General features: G+C 45.4%; 1 long non-coding RNA gene across 1 annotated transcript in view; it reads left to right on the plus strand.

Annotated features, from left to right (window-relative positions):
* Positions 1-1,478, plus strand: part of LOC140692600 (uncharacterized) — a 62,908-nt gene extending 61,430 nt beyond the window's left edge. Inside the window, exon 3 of the long non-coding RNA XR_012068160.1 lies at positions 1,293-1,478. This is a non-coding gene — a long non-coding RNA (uncharacterized lncRNA). The remainder of the gene's footprint in view (positions 1-1,292) is intronic.
* Positions 1,479-17,167: the final 15,689 nt, after the last annotated feature.

Raw genomic sequence — 17,167 nt, forward strand, 5'->3', positions numbered from 1 at the left:
GAATCAACACTTTCCAGATACATTTCACAGAATTGTGATTTTTTTTTATCTCTTGGTTTCTATACAGCCGTGGTGGGAGGGATTGTCCGAAGACTCCAGTTGTGACATTGTGTTGATCTCTCATTTGCAGTCTTTAAAAATTTAATAGAATTTATATAAATGTTTTGGGAGTTATACGAAAATGAAGTTAGTTTCTGAAACATACTAAATCGACCTAGAAGCCAGACTTGTCAATTTCGGTAACATTTTGTCAGCTCTAAGGAAAACATAGACAGATAGAATGCAAACTAGCAGTCCGAACTGTTAAAGGGGTCATGTCAACTCTTTACTGTGGAAGCCTCCGAAACCAACAGGAACCATGAAATAACTAATGGAAACATGAAATAACCCCCAAGCTTGGATTCACTTGTGCATGTGGTGCCCTTTACTCCCGATGACACCTACTGGTCAATGTTGGCATTTCAAGGTGTAACATCCCTCTCAAGGAAAATACAAGAGAAAACGAACTAAATATATACATTTAGCTTTGAATCCAAAGAACCTAGAGGCATTATAGGTATGAGAACCCTGCTGCAGCTATGCTAGGCTACTGAGAACCAGGTGTTCTTCTATCAGTGATGAGAACGCTTAATCATCCGATCATGTTGGGTAAAGCACTTGAATGCAACCAAGTCTGCACCCCCATGATCGATTGCCCCCGGGGGCTTGACTCAATTGAAAGACGGTCCACATAAGCTGTGTCTTTCATGTCATTGGCGACTTTTACAGTTCCGTTCACTATCTGACTTCTAATATTTACCTTGACTGTCTTGAAAAACGAAGGCCTAATACATATTCAAGTTCAGTCAAGGATTCCCCTCACTTACCACACTCCCTTCACCCCAGAGAAGACATAAACCCAGCATTTGCTGAATCTAGCGGAAGGCCATCGTTTCTTTGTGGGAGCTAAGTATTCAATTCCTATCTATTTCATACGAGAGTATTTGACCTTTATGGGGTTCCCTGTTGTTCACAGAGGATGAAGCTAGAGGAACTCTGATTCTAGGAGGGGCTTGCTCTTCTCTTACTGGCTTCATTGCAGCTCAGGTACTGATCCCTCAAAATGGATGCCTGAGTGGAGGGGAGGGAAGAGCAAGTGCTTGATAGCTAGGCCCAAACCTGGGAAAAGGCTTACCTGGGCTTGGTGCACTTTGATCTGAATGGCTTGGAATTGCCCCTTGGGTCGTGTGGATTATCTGACCTCTTTCAAGAACATGAGCGTTTTTATCATCTCTGCCATCTCTTCTCTTTAGACGTCAGGGATCTTGGACCCGTTCTTGGAGCAGAGAATTGAGGAACTTCCTCCAGTCCACGGTGGCCCTCCGTAAGTTTCTGCTAGTATCAGCGAGGTTCAATATGTCTCATGAATGCCTTTCGAGCCTGCTATCCTCTACAGCTGTCTCCAGGCCAGTATTCTCTATTGTAGCAGAACATCTCTCATCAATGTGTTCGCATCTCTCCTCAATCCGTGCAGCCACATTTTCGGCCAGCTTCTCTTCGTGTCTCCCATAAAGTCGACTTCAACAGGACTGGGCAAGTCTGAAAGGACCTCGGAGCCTCTCCAGTAAGCTGAAGAGAGGCAGATCTTCCACTGTCTGCCCTTTCAGGTTCTGGAAACTGACCCGTGAACTCAGGTCTTTGGGCAGCAGCAGTATCTCCAACTGACACAGCTTCCCGGAACAAAGACCTAAGCCAAGCTCCACAGAGGGTGGCAGCCCCTCCATCGCACTGATCCACCCACAGAACTCTGCCCGGTTACCTAGGATCCACCAGCCACAACAAGCCTCGCGGTACACACCAACATTCCACCTGGAATCCAACCGCTAACTGCCATCCCCAATGGCTACTGCATCTTGTCAGTGTTGGGGGAGGGGCTGAATTCGACGAGAGGTTCCTAAGGTAAACGTGATTCTACCCACTAGCGTCCCATGGGCCTTTCTTCTTCCCTCTTTCCTTTTGTTCAGATCTGTATGCACTGTAGCAACGGAGGGAAGTGTGTCCATTTTCAGTTGAATGTTTCACACGTCTTTAAACTTTCTAACAGTTCACAGTACACAGAGACCCAGTAAGGGAAACTATTGTTCCTGTAATATGGGCACACCCGCTATACATAGCCGTCGGTTGATTTCTGCTGAAACACCCGCATTCACGGGACATCTATCCATTTGTTTCAAGGGGGCTGGAATTCCTAGGAATGATACAATCCCCAATGTGCACTTTACTGCCTGTCTCTTTTGATCTTAGTACACTTTTGCGGAGCTACTTTTCCTTGTTATAGGCTTGTGCCATTTCTTCTCGACGTAGTGTAGAAGATGGCATTCATTCATCCTGTTGGAAGACTTGCAAGTCTATATCACGGACTAGGAATCCATTGGATTCCTAAGCGGCATTTGGGTTAGGTCACGATATGCTCATATGAATCAATATTTACGAATATAAATGCACGCCTCTGATTTCCGAATACAGGTACATTCAAGCCGCGATACTGGGTCGATGCGTACTGAATGATCCTTGACATCACCTTGAGTAATTTCTTTTGAATATTCATGTTACCCTACCCTTTTTGTGTTGTTTGTTTGTTTGATTCTTTCTTGGTCTGCTTCTCGTTTGTTTCGCAAACACGTCAGGCCATGCATCTCTCCGTTTGCTTCCAACAGAGAGTCATATAAGCTGACTCCCTTAAGATAGTGCTTCCAATCCCCTATGATTTCCTGCTTCCCTCTCCCATCTTTAGGGTTTTGATGTCCTCCTTGCCTTCTTCTTGTTTCTTCTTTTCCACTCATGCTCTTCTTGCATTTCCAATAAGGGTTTTCTTCTTTCCATTTCATCTTGCTGCTTATCCCTTCAGGGGAGAATTCTCAACCTTTCTTTTAGGATAAGTTTCGAACTGCTGAATTCTTTTAAGATTTGCAGGTCTGTGGCATTCTCTAGCTCTGCTGTTATTAGAAATGGTGGTCATGTGGCATAGGCTACCCTAGATGGCAGCATTTTGCCATTCAAGCTATGGTCTATGTCCTGGCACTCCTCCCTGTCCTGCAATATTGCTGCTGAGATAGCAGCTGAAACCCCTCTGGAGGTTCTCTTGTGACTATGTTGCTTTCCTCCAGGCGCATTTTAAATCACTGGGATGCTCATGAACTTTGTTGATTTGGATCATACAGCTGCTGCTAAGTCTATTGGGATTCCACCTCTTTTGGATGCTGTGTACTTCCTGAATTCGCCTAGATGATTCTATCTTGGCTTTCAGCAAGTTTCAGTCTGATTTTTCTACACATCACTTTTCAAACATTGTTTGTTTCTTTATCTCTTGCTTTTCCATCTGGGACTCTTGCAAATTTTAGTCTTTCATGCCTTGTCTTCAACCAGGATTCAACAGCAATGTTTTCATTGGTTTGCACTTGCTTTCCTATGTGTGCTTCTGACCGAGGGATTTGTGTTCCCCTGTCTTCAAAATCATTCACGCGTCCCTCTGCAATATCTCGTCTGCTTAGGACGGAATGTTAGCCCTGATATTTTCTCATCCACTGGGTTTTCCGATATTATTTGGCTCGTCTTTAGGCTTTCTCTTCCCCTTTTCTGGTATTCTGCCTTTTGTGATTCTGAGACACTGTTGTTCTTCAGTGTTTCCCTCACCTCCATTTTCAATACTTGCTCTGGAGAGCGTTTTGCAGTCTAGTTGTCTGAAAGCTTATCTTTAGGGCCTTCAATCTCTTGGGAACTGAAAATGGTACTTCCTTTTCCTTTTACTGTATTTCTTCATCTCTACTGGTCAGGTAATTTCAGGTATCTAATGTAGACTTCTAGGGCTTGGTTAAGTGAAAACTTTAGACTCTTGGCTGTACACAATTGCATGGGATTTCTGTGAGGACAAATTTTCCTAGACATTGATGCCATGTCCTGTTCCTGTGTGTGTTGTCTGGTCTATCTCCAATTGCTGGTGTTGCCTTTGTTGCGATAAACCCCCCATACTATTTCGATTAGGATAACCTCATTTTGATTACGCTTATCTCACAAATCTGAAAGAGCACAGGGCACTTCCTCTGGTGGAAATGGAGATTCTAAACTTCTCAGCTCTGCATTCTACTCTATGTTATTTTGGAGTGTTTCCAGAAGAGCAGAGTGTGAGTGCGCTTGTGCTTTGTAGTGCCACGGGAATGTCCCACTGAAACCAGTTCTTCCAAGAGCTTCTCTGTCTACAGAAACACCAGTGGAAGCATATCTATGGATGTCACACATCAGGGCCTGCTGGAATGATCCCACAGCCCGAACTTGGTGTCCTCACTGCCGAACCGTGCCGGTGCCATCCAAAATGTAGCATCCGCTTTTGAGAGATAAACTGAAGGAAATCCTTCCTCTTCTCACGCTGTGGTCTTGGACCACACTTCCTTGTCCTCTCATCCTTGTGGCACGGGTGCACGAAGGCAACCACAGAGCTGTTGCACATCCTGTGCCTCAAACCAAACCATAATCACAGCCCAGGTTATGAATGTAGCAGATCCTAAGGCTTTTCATTCTGAATTCAAACCCAAGGCCCCCTGGATCCCTCAGACCCGATGCACAATATCTCTCATTCAGCCCCACACATGCTCTATTGGCAAAATGCCAAATTGGTCTCTGGTCCTGCAGATGCACTGGGTGTGGCCATGGGACATATCGATAATTTCAACTGCGCGCGCCAGGGTGGTTGCTTGCTCATTGGGGTCACAGGTCGGTTTGCTCTCTTGATAGGACCCACCACATCCAACAACGCACTCCAGATCCCTGAGACTCAGCGTGTGCCATCATCCGGAGCCCTATCCCTCCCTGAACGCTGCCTCTGCTACCTCAAATTTGGCAGCTCGGATCTCGGTCTCAGAATCAACTGTGGGGATATTTTGCACTGGATTCTTTGAGTTCTGTCAGCCAAGCATCTGCTGTGCACTCTTCTAACACTCAGCGCATCACCTTCAATCCCATGTCTCCTGTCCGCTTGAGAGTGTGCGTCCAAGTTAAAGAGAGTTTCACCTTTACTGCTCCATCAACAGGGCTCAGACCATGCACTGGTATCCATTCCCTGCTTTTCCTTCTCCTGCTTCCAGGTGTTCTGAGGCCTCATCCTGTCTTTGGAAGTAACAGACCTCTCTTCGGCAAGTGTCCTGTGCCAAGGGCTGGGTGAGTGGATGTTTCCATTGCTGTGTTCATGGGAGCGAGTGAGCGCAGGTTGCACTGCTTCTCTGTCAACTGGGCATCGATGAATCAACACTTTCCAGATACATTTCACAGAATTGTGATTTTTTTTTATCTCTTGGTTTCTATACAGCCGTGGTGGGAGGGATTGTCCGAAGACTCCAGTTGTGACATTGTGTTGATCTCTCATTTGCAGTCTTTAAAAATTTAATAGAATTTATATAAATGTTTTGGGAGTTATACGAAAATGAAGTTAGCTTCTGAAACATACTAAATCGACCTAGAAGCCAGACTTGTCAATTTCGGTAACATTTTGTCAGCTCTAAGGAAAACATAGACAGATAGAATGCAAACTAGCAGTCCGAACTGTTAAAGGGGTCATGTCAACTCTTTACTGTGGAAGCCTCCGAAACCAACAGGAACCATGAAATAACTAATGGAAACATGAAATAACCCCCAAGCTTGGATTCACTTGTGCATGTGGTGCCCTTTACTCCCGATGACACCTACTGGTCAATGTTGGCATTTCAAGGTGTAACATCCCTCTCAAGGAAAATACAAGAGAAAACGAACTAAATATATACATTTAGCTTTGAATCCAAAGAACCTAGAGGCATTATAGCTATGAGAACCCTGCTGCAGCTCTGCTAGGCTTCTGAGAACCAGGTGTTCTTCTATCAGTGATGAGAACGCTTAATCATCCGATCATGTTGGGTAAAGCACTTGAATGCAACCAAGTCTGCACCCCCATGATAGATTGCCCCCGGGGGCTTGACTCAATTGAAAGACGGTCCACATAAGCTGTGTCTTTCATGTCATTGGCGACTTTTACAGTTCCGTTCACTATCTGACTTCTAATATTTACCTAGACTGTCTTGAAAAACGGAGGCCTAATACAGATTCAAGTTCAGTCAAAGATCCCCCTCACTTACCACACTCCCTTCACCCCAGAGAAGACATAAACCCAGCATTTGCTGAATCTAGCGGAAGGCCATCGTTTCTTTGTGGGAGCTAAGTATTCAATTCCTATCTATTTCATACGAGAGTATTTGACCTTTATGGGGTTCCCTGTTGTTCACAGAGGATGAAGCTAGAGGAACTCTGATTCTAGGAGGGGCTTGCTCTTCTCTTACTGGCTTCATTGCAGCTCAGGTACTGATCCCTCAAAATGGATGCCTGAGTGGAGGGGAGGGAAGAGCAAGTGCTTGATAGCTAGGCCCAAACCTGGGAAAAGGCTTACCTGGGCTTGGTGCACTTTGATCTGAATGGCTTGGAATTGCCCCTTGGGTCGTGTGGATTATCTGACCTCTTTCAAGAACATGAGCGTTTTTATCATCTCTGCCATCTCTTCTCTTTAGACGTCAGGGATCTTGGACCCGTTCTTGGAGCAGAGAATTGAGGAACTTCCTCCAGTCCACGGTGGCCCTCCGTAAGTTTCTGCTAGTATCAGCGAGGTTCAATATGTCTCATGAATGCCTTTTGAGCTTGCTATCCTCTACAGCTGTCTCCAGGCCAGTATTCTCTATTGTAGCAGAACATCTCTCATCAATGTGTTCGCATCTCTCCTCAATCCGTGCAGCCACATTTTCGGACAGCTTCTCTTCGTGTCTCCCATAAAGTCGACTTCAACAGGACTGGGCAAGTCTGAAAGGACCTCGGAGCCTCTCCAGTAAGCTGAAGAGAGGCAGATCTTCCACTGTCTGCCCTTTCAGGTTCCGGTAACTGACCCGTGAACTCAGGTCTTTGGGCAGCAGCAGTTTCTCCAACTGACACAGCTTCCCGGAACAAAGACCTAAGCCAAGCTCCACAGAGGGCGGCAGCCCCTCCATCGCACTGATCCACCCACAGTACTCTTCCCGGTTACCTAGGATCCACCAGCCACAACAAGCCTCGCGGTACACACCAACATTCCACCTGGAATCCAACCGCTAACTGCCATCCCCAATGGCTGCTGCATCTTGTCAGTGTTGCGGGAGGGGCTGCATCCGACGAGAGGTTCCTAAGGTAAACGTGATTCTACCCACTAGCGTCCCATGGGCCTTTCTTCTTCCCTCTTTCCTTTTGTTCAGATCTGTATGCACTGTAGCAACGGAGGGAAGTGTGTCCATTTTCAGTTGAATGTTTCACACGTCTTTAAACTTTCTAACAGTTCACAGTACACAGAGACCCACTAAGGGAAACTATTGTTCCTGTAATATGGGCACACCCGCAATACATAGCCGTCGGTTGATTTCTGCTGAAACACCCGCATTCACGGGACATCTATCCATTTGTTTCAAGGGGGCTGAAATTCCTAGGAATGATACAATCCCCAATGTGCACTTTACTGCCTGTCTCTTTTGATCTTAGTACACTTTTGCGGAGCTACTTTTCCTTGTTATAGGCTTGTGCAATTTCTTCTCGACGTAGTGTAGGATATGGCATTCATTCATCCTGTTGGAAGACTTGCAAGTCTATATCACGGACTAGGAATCCATTGGATTCCAAAGCGGCATTTGGGTTAGGTCACGATATGCTCATATGAATCAATATTTACGAATATAAATGCACGCCTCTGATTTCCGAATACAGGTACTTTCAAGCCGCGATACTGGGTCGATGCGTACTGAGTGATCCTTGACATCACCTTGAGTAATTTCTTTTGAATATTCATGTTACCCTACCCTTTTTGTGTTGTTTGTTTGTTTGATTCTTTCTTGGTCTGCTTCTCGTTTGTTTCGCAAACACGTCAGGCCATGCATCTCTCCGTTTGCTTCCAACAGAGAGTCATATAAGCTGACTCCCTTAAGAGAGTGCTTCCAATCCCCTATGATTTCCTGCTTCCCTCTCCCATCTTTAGGGTTTTGATGTCCTCCTTGCCTTCTTCTTGTTTCTTCTTTTCCACTCATGCTCTTCTTGCATTTCCAATAAGGGTTTTCTTCTTTCCATTTCATCTTGCTGCTTATCCCTTCAGGGGAGAATTCTCAACCTTTCTTTTAGGATAAGTTTCGAACTGCTGAATTCTTTTAAGATTTGCAGGTCTGTGGCATTCTCTAGCTCTGCTGTTATTAGAAATGGTGGTCATGTGGCATAGGCTACCCTAGATGGCAGCATTTTGCCATTCAAGCTATGGTCTATGTCCTGGCACTCCTCCCTGTCCTGCAATATTGCTGCTGAGATAGCAGCTGAAACCCCTCTGGAGGTTCTCTTGTGACTATGTTGCTTTCCTCCAGGCGCATTTTAAATCACTGGGATGCTCATGAACTTTGTTGATTTGGATCATACAGCTGCTGCTAAGTCTATTGGGATTCCACCTCTTTTGGACGCTGTGTACTTCCTGAATTCGCCTAGATGATTCTATCTTGGCTTTCAGCAAGTTTCAGTCTGATTTTTCTACACATCACTTTTCAAACATTGTTTGTTTCTTTATCTCTTGCTTTTCCATCTGGGACTCTTGCAAATTTTAGTCTTTCATGCCTTGTCTTCAACCAGGATTCAACAGCAATGTTTTCATTGGTTTGCACTTGCTTTCCTATGTGTGCTTCTGACCGAGGGATTTGTGTTCCCCTGTCTTCAAAGTCATTCACGTGTCCCTCTGCAATATCTCGTCTGCTTAGGACGAAATGTTAGCCCTGATATTTTCTCATCCACTGGGTTTTCCGATATTATTTGGCTCGTTTTTAGGCTTTCTCTTCCCCTTTTCTGGTATTCTGCCTTTTGTGATTCTGAGACACTGTTGTTCTTCAGTGTTTCCCTCACCTCCATTTTCAATACTTGCTCTGGAGAGCGTTTTGCAGTCTAGTTGTCTGAAAGCTTATCTTTAGGGCCTTCAATCTCTTGGGAACTGAAAATGGTACTTCCTTTTCCTTTTACTGTATTTCTTCATCTCTTCTGGTCAGGTAATTTCAGGTATCTATTGTAGACTTCTAGGGCTTGGTTAAGTGAAAACTTTAGACTCTTGGCTCTACACAATTGCATGGGATTTCTGTGAGGACAAATTTTCCTAGACATTGATGCCATGTCCTGTTCCTGTGTGTGTTGTCTGGTCTATCTCCAATTGCTGGTGTTGCCTTTGTTGTGATAAACCCCCCATACTATTTGGATTAGGATAACCTCATTTTGATTACGCTTATCTCACAAATCTGAAAGAGCACAGGACACTTCCTCTGGTGGAAATGCAGCTTCTAAACTTCTCAGCTCTGCATTCTACTCTATGTTATTTTGGAGTGTTTCCAGAAGAGCAGAGTGTGAGTGCGCTTGTGCTTTGTAGTGCCACGGGAATATCCCACTGAAACCAGTTCTTCCAAGAGCTTCTCTGTCTACAGAAACACCAGTGGAAGCATATCTATGGATGTCACACATCAGGGCCTGCTGGAATGATCCCGCAGCCCGAACTTGGTGTCCTCGCTGCCGAACCGTGCCGGTGCCATCCAAAATGTAGCATCCGCTTTTGAGAGATAAACTGAAGGAAATTCTTCCTCTTCTCACGCTGTGGTCATGGACCACACTTCCTTGTCCTCTCATCCTTGTGGCACGGGTGCACGAAGGCAACCACAGAGCTGTTGCACATCCTGTGCCTCAAACCAAACCATAATCACAGCCCAGGTTATGAATGTAGCAGATCCTAAGGCTTTTCATTCTGAATTCAAACCCAAGGCCCCCTGGATCCCTCAGACCCGATGCACAATATCACTCATTCAGCCCCACACATGCTCTATTGGCAAAATGCCAAATTGGTCTCTGGTCCTGCAGATGCACTGGGTGTGGCCATGGGACATATCGATAATTTCAACTGCGTGCGATTGGGTGGTTGCTTGCTTATTGGGGTCACAGGTCGGTTTGCTCCCTTGATAGGACCCACCATATCCCACAACGCACTCCAGATCCCTGAGACTCAGCGTGTGCCATCATCCGTAGCCCTATCCCTCCCTGAACGCTGCCTCTGCTACCTCAAATTTGGCAGCTCGGATCTCGGTCTCAGAATCAACTGTGGGGATATTTTGCACTGGATTCTTTGAGTTCTGTCAGCCAAGCATCTGCTGTGCACTCTTCTAACACTCAGCGCATCACCTTCAATCCCATGTCTCCTGTCCGCTTGAGAGTGTGCGTCCAAGTTAAAGAGAGTTTCACCTTTACTGCTCCATCAACAGGGCTCAGACCATGCACTGGTATCCAATCCCTGCTTTTCCTTCTCCTGCTTCCAGGTGTTCTGAGGCCTCATCCTATCTTTGGAAGTAACAGACCTCTCTTCGGCAAGTGTCCTGTGCCAAGGGCTGGGTGAGTGGATGTTTCCATTGCTGTGTTCATGGGAGCGAGTGAGCGCAGGTTGCACTGCTTCTCTGTCAACTGGGCATCGATGAATCAACACTTTCCAGATACATTTCACAGAATTGTGATTTTTTTTTATCTCTTGGTTTCTATACAGCCGTGGTGGGAGGGATTGTCCGAAGACTCCAGTTGTGACATTGTGTTGATCTCTCATTTGCAGTCTTTAAAAATTTAATAGAATTTATATAAATGTTTTGGGAGTTATACGAAAATGAAGTTAGTTTCTGAAACATACTAAATCGACCTAGAAGCCAGACTTGTCAATTTCGGTAACATTTTGTCAGCTCTAAGGAAAACATAGACAGATAGAATGCAAACTAGCAGTCCGAACTGTTAAAGGGGTCATGTCAACTCTTTACTGTGGAAGCCTCCGAAACCAACAGGAACCATGAAATAACTAATGGAAACATGAAATAACCCCCAAGCTTGGATTCACTTGTGCATGTGGTGCCCTTTACTCCCGATGACACCTACTGGTCAATGTTGGCATTTCAAGGTGTAACATCCCTCTCAAGGAAAATACAAGAGAAAACGAACTAAATATATACATTTAGCTTTGAATCCAAAGAACCTAGAGGCATTATAGCTATGAGAACCCTGCTGCAGCTATGCTAGGCTACTGAGAACCAGGTGTTCTTCTATCAGTGATGAGAACGCTTAATCATCCGATCATGTTGGGTAAAGCACTTGAATGCAACCAAGTCTGCACCCCCATGATAGATTGCCCCCGGGGGCTTGACTCAATTGAAAGACGGTCCACATAAGCTGTGTCTTTCATGTCATTGGCGACTTTTACAGTTCCGTTCACTATCTGACTTCTAATATTTACCTAGACTGTCTTGAAAAACGGAGGCCTAATACAGATTCAAGTTCAGTCAAAGATTCCCCTCACTTACCACACTCCTTCACCCCAGAGAACACATAAACCCAGCATTTGCTGAATCTAGCGGAAGGCCATCGTTTCTTTGTGGGAGCTAAGTATTCAATTCCTATCTATTTCATACGAGAGTATTTGACCTTTATGGGGTTCCCTGTTGTTCACAGAGGATGAAGCTAGAGGAACTCTGATTCTAGGAGGGGCTTGCTCTTCTCTTACTGGCTTCATTGCAGCTCAGGTACTGATCCCTCAAAATGGATGCCTGAGTGGAGGGGAGGGAAGAGCAAGTGCTTGATAGCTAGGCCCAAACCTGGGAAAAGGCTTACCTGGGCTTGGTGCACTTTGATCTGAATGGCTTGGAATTGCCCCTTGGGTCGTGTGGATTATCTGACCTCTTTCAAGAACATGAGCGTTTTTATCATCTCTGCCATCTCTTCTCTTTAGACGTCAGGGATCTTGGACCCGTTCTTGGAGCAGAGAATTGAGGAACTTCCTCAAGTCCATGGTGGCCCTCCGTAGGTTTCTGCTAGTATCAGCGAGGTTCAATATGTCTCATGAATGCCTTTCGAGCCTGCTATCCTCTACAGCTGTCTCCAGGCCAGTATTCTCTATTGTAGCAGAACATCTCTCATCAATGTGTTCGCATCTCTCCTCAATCCGTGCAGCCATATTTTCGGCCAGCTTCTCTTCGTGTCTCCCATAAAGTTGACTTCAACAGGACTGGGCAAGTCTGAAAGGACCTCGGAGCCTCTCCAGTAAGCTGAAGACAGGCAGATCTTCCACTGTCTGCCCTTTCAGGTTCTGGAAACTGACCCGTGAACTCAGGTCTTTGGGCAGCAGCAGTATCTCGAACTGACACAGCTTCCCGGACCAAAGACCTAAGCCAAGCTCCACAGAGGGCGGCAGCCCCTCCATCGCACTGATCCACCCACAGAACTCTGCCCGGTTACCTTGGATCCACCAACCACAACAAGCCTCGCGGTACACACCAACATTCCACCTGGAATCCAACCGCTAACTGCCATCCCCAATGGCTACTGCATCTTGTCAGTGTTGGGGGAGGGGCTGCATCCGACGAGAGGTTCCTAAGGTAAATGTGATTCTACCCACTAGCATCCCATGGGCCTTTCTTCTTCCCTCTTTCCTTTTGTTCAGATCTGTATGAACTGTAGCAACGGAGGGAAGTGTGTCCATTTTCAGTTGAATGTTTCACACGTCTTTAAACTTTCTAACAGTTCACAGTACACAGAGACCCACTAAGGGAAACTATTGTTCCTGTAATATGGGCACACCCGCAATACATAGCCGTCGGTTTATTTCTGCTGAAACTCCCGCATTCACGAGACATCTATCCATTTGTTTCAAGGGGGCTGGAATCCCTAGGAATGATACAATCCCCATTGTGCACTTTAATGCCTGTCTCTTTTGAACTTAGTACACTTTTGCGGAGCTACTTTTCCTTGTTATAGGCTTGTGCCATTTCTTCTCGACGTAGTGTAGAAGATGGCATTCATTCATCCTGTTGGAAGACTTGCAAGTCTATATCACGGGCTAGGAATCCATTGGATTCCAAAGCGGCATTTGGGTTAGGTCACGATATGCTCATATGAATCAATATCTACGAATATAAATGCACGCCCCTGATTTCCGAATAAAGGTACATTCAAGCCACGATACTGGGTCGATGCGTACTGAATGATCCTTGACATCACCTTGAGTAATTTCTTTTGAATATTCATGTTACCCTACCCTTTTTGTGTTGTTTGTTTGTTTGATTCTTTCTTGGTCTGCTTCTCGTTTGTTTCGCAAACACGTCAGGCCATGCATCTCTCCGTTTGCTTCCAACAGAGAGTCATATAAGCTGACTCCCTTAAGATAGTGCTTCCAATCCCCTATGACTTCCTGCTTCCCTCTCCCATCTTTAGGGTTTTGATGTCCTCCTTGCCTTCTTCGTGTTTCTTCTTTTCCACTCATGCTCTTCTTGCATTTCCAATAAGGGTTTTCTTCTTTCCATTTCATCTTGCTGCTTATCCCTTCAGGGGAGAATTCTCAACCTTTCTTTTAGGATAAGTTTCGAACTGCTGAATTCTTTTAAGATTTGCAGGTCTGTGGCATTCTCTAGCTCTGCTGTTATTAGAAATGGTGGTCATGTGGCATAGGCTACCCTAGATGGCAGCATTTTGCCATTCAAGCTATGGTCTATGTCCTGGCAATCCTCCCTGTCCTGCAATATTGCTGCTGAGATAGCAGCTGAAACCCCTCTGGAGGTTCTCTTGTGACTATGTTGCTTTCCTCCAGGCGCATTTTAAATCACTGGGATGCTCATGAACTTTGTTGATTTGGATCATACAGCTGCTGCTAAGTCTATTGGGATTCCACCTCTTTTGGACGCTGTGTACTTCCTGAATTCGCCTAGATGATTCTATCTTGGCTTTCAGCAAGTTTCAGTCTGATTTTTCTACACATCACTTTTCAAACATTGTTTGTTTCTTTATCTCTTGCTTTTCCATCTGGGACTCTTGCAAATTTTAGTCTTTCATGCCTTGTCTTCAACCAGGATTCAACAGCAATGTTTTCATTGGTTTGCACTTGCTTTCCTATGTGTGCTTCTGACCGAGGGATTTGTGTTCCCCTGTCTTCAAAGTCATTCACGCGTCCCTCTGTAATATCTCGTCTGCTTAGGACGGAATGTTAGCCCTGATATTTTCTCATCCACTGGGTTTTCCGATATTATTTGGCTCGTCTTTAGGCTTTCTCTTCCCCTTTTCTGGTATTCTGCCTTTTGTGATTCTGAGACACTGTTGTTCTTCAGTGTTTCCCTCACCTCCATTTTCAATACTTGCTCTGGAGAGCGTTTTGCAGTCTAGTTGTCTGAAAGCTTATCTTTAGGGCCTTCAATCTCTTGGGAACTGAAAATGGTACTTCCTTTTCCTTTTACTGTATTTCTTCATCTCTACTGGTCAGGTAATTTCAGGTATCTAATGTAGACTTCTAGGGCTTGGTTAAGTGAAAACTTTAGACTCTTGGCTCTACACAATTGCATGGGATTTCTGTGAGGACTAATTTTCCTAGACATTGATGCCATATCCTGTTCCTGTGTGTGTTGTCTGGTCTATCTCCAATTGCTGGTGTTGCCTTTGTTGTGATAAACCCCCCATACTATTTCGTTTAGGATAACCTCATTTTGATTACGCTTATCTCACAAATCTGAAAGAGCACAGGACACTTCCTCTGGTGGAAATGGAGCTTCTAAACTTCTCAGCTCTGCATTCTACTCTATGTTATTTTGGAGTGTTTCCAGAAGAGCAGAGTGTGAGTGCGCTTGTGCTTTGTAGTGCCACGGGAATGTCCCACTGAAACCAGTTCTTCCAAGAGCTTCTCTGTCTACAGAAACACCAGTGGAAGCATATCTATGGATGTCACACATCAGGGCCTGCTGGAATGATCCCGCAGCCCGAACTTGGTGTCCTCGCTGCCGAACCGTGCCGGTGCCATCCAAAATGTAGCATCCGCTTTTGAGAGATAAACTGAAGGAAATCCTTCCTCTTCTCACGCTGTGGTCTTGGACCACACTTCCTTGTCCTCTCATCCTTGTGGCACGGGTGCACGAAGGCAACCACAGAGCTGTTGCACATCCTGTGCCTCAAACCAAACCATAATCACAGCCCAGGTTATGAATGTAGCAGATCCTAAGGCTTTTCATTCTGAATTCAAACCCAAGGCCCCCTGGATCCCTCAGACCAGATGCACAATATCTCTGATTCAGCCCCACACATGCTCTATTGGCAAAATGCCAAATTGGTCTCTGGTCCTGCAGATGCACTGGGTGTGGCCATGGGACATATCGATAATTTCAACTGCGCGCGCCAGGGTGGTTGCTTGCTCATTGGGGTCACAGGTCGGTTTGATCTCTTGATAGGACCCACCACATCCCACAACGCACTCCAGATCCCTGAGACTCAGCGTGTGCCATCATCCGTAGCCCTATCCCTCCCTGAACGCTGCCTCTGCTACCTCAAATTTGGCAGCTCGGATCTCTGTCTCAGAATCAACTGTGGGGATATTTTGCACTGGATTCTTTGAGTTCTGTCAGCCAAGCATCTGCTGTGCACTCTTCTAACACTCAGCGCATCACCTTCAATCCCATGTCTCCTGTCCGCTTGAGAGTGTGCGTCCAAGTTAAAGAGAGTTTCACCTTTACTGCTCCATCAACAGGGCTCAGACCATGCACTGGTATCCAATCCCTGCTTTTCCTTCTCCTGCTTCCAGGTGTTCTGAGGCCTCATCCTGTCTTTGGAAGTAACAGACCTCTCTTCGGCAAGTGTCCTGTGCCAAGGGCTGGGTGAGTGGATGTTTCCATTGCTGTGTTCATGGGAGCGAGTGAGCGCAGGTTGCACTGCTTCTCTGTCAACTGGGCATCGATGAATCAACACTTTCCAGATACATTTCACAGAATTGTGATTTTTTTTTATCTCTTGGTTTCTATACAGCCGTGGTGGGAGGGATTGTCCGAAGACTCCAGTTGTGACATTGTGTTGATCTCTCATTTGCAGTCTTTAAAAATTTAATAGAATTTATATAAATGTTTTGGGAGTTATACGAAAATGAAGTTAGTTTCTGAAACATACTAAATCGACCTAGAAGCCAGACTTGTCAATTTCGGTAACATTTTGTCAGCTCTAAGGAAAACATAGACAGATAGAATGCAAACTAGCAGTCCGAACTGTTAAAGGGGTCATGTCAACTCTTTACTGTGGAAGCCTCCGAAACCAACAGGAACCATGAAATAACTAATGGAAACATGAAATAACCCCCAAGCTTGGATTCACTTGTGCATGTGGTGCCCTTTACTCCCGATGACACCTACTGGTCAATGTTGGCATTTCAAGGTGTAACATCCCTCTCAAGGAAAATACAAGAGAAAACGAACTAAATATATACATTTAGCTTTGAATCCAAAGAACCTAGAGGCATTATAGCTATGAGAACCCTGCTGCAGCTATGCTAGGCTACTGAGAACCAGGTGTTCTTCTATCAGTGATGAGAACGCTTAATCATCCGATCATGTTGGGTAAAGCACTTGAATGCAACCAAGTCTGCACCCCCATGATAGATTGCCCCCGGGGGCTTGACTCAATTGAAAGACGGTCCACATAAGCTGTGTCTTTCATGTCATTGGCGACTTTTACAGTTCCATTCACTATCTGACTTCTAATATTTACCTAGACTGTCTTGAAAAACGGAGGCCTAATACAGATTCAAGTTCAGTCAAAGATTCCCCTCACTTACCACACCCCTTCACCCCAGAGAACACATAAACCCAGCATTTGCTGAATCTAGCGGAAGGCCATCGTTTCTTTGTGGGAGCTAAGTATTCAATTCCTATCTATTTCATACGAGAGTATTTGACCTTTATGGGGTTCCCTGTTGTTCACAGAGGATGAAGCTAGAGGAACTCTGATTCTAGGAGGGGCTTGCTCTTCTCTTACTGGCTTCATTGCAGCTCAGGTACTGATCCCTCAAAATGGATGCCTGAGTGGAGGGGAGGGAAGAGCAAGTGCTTGATAGCTAGGTCCAAACCTGGGAAAAGGCTTACCTGGGCTTGGTGCACTTTGATCTGAATGGCTTGGAATTGCCCCTTGGGTCGTGTGGATTATCTGACCTCTTTCAAGAACATGAGCGTTTTTATCATCTCTGCCATCTCTTCTCTTTAGACGTCAGGGATCTTGGACCCGTTCTTGGAGCAGAGAATTGAGGAACTTCCTCCAGTCCACGGTG

Source organism: Vicugna pacos, unplaced genomic scaffold, assembly GCF_048564905.1.
Source record: "Vicugna pacos unplaced genomic scaffold, VicPac4 scaffold_14, whole genome shotgun sequence".
Classification (NCBI taxonomy): Eukaryota; Metazoa; Chordata; class Mammalia; order Artiodactyla; family Camelidae; genus Vicugna; species Vicugna pacos.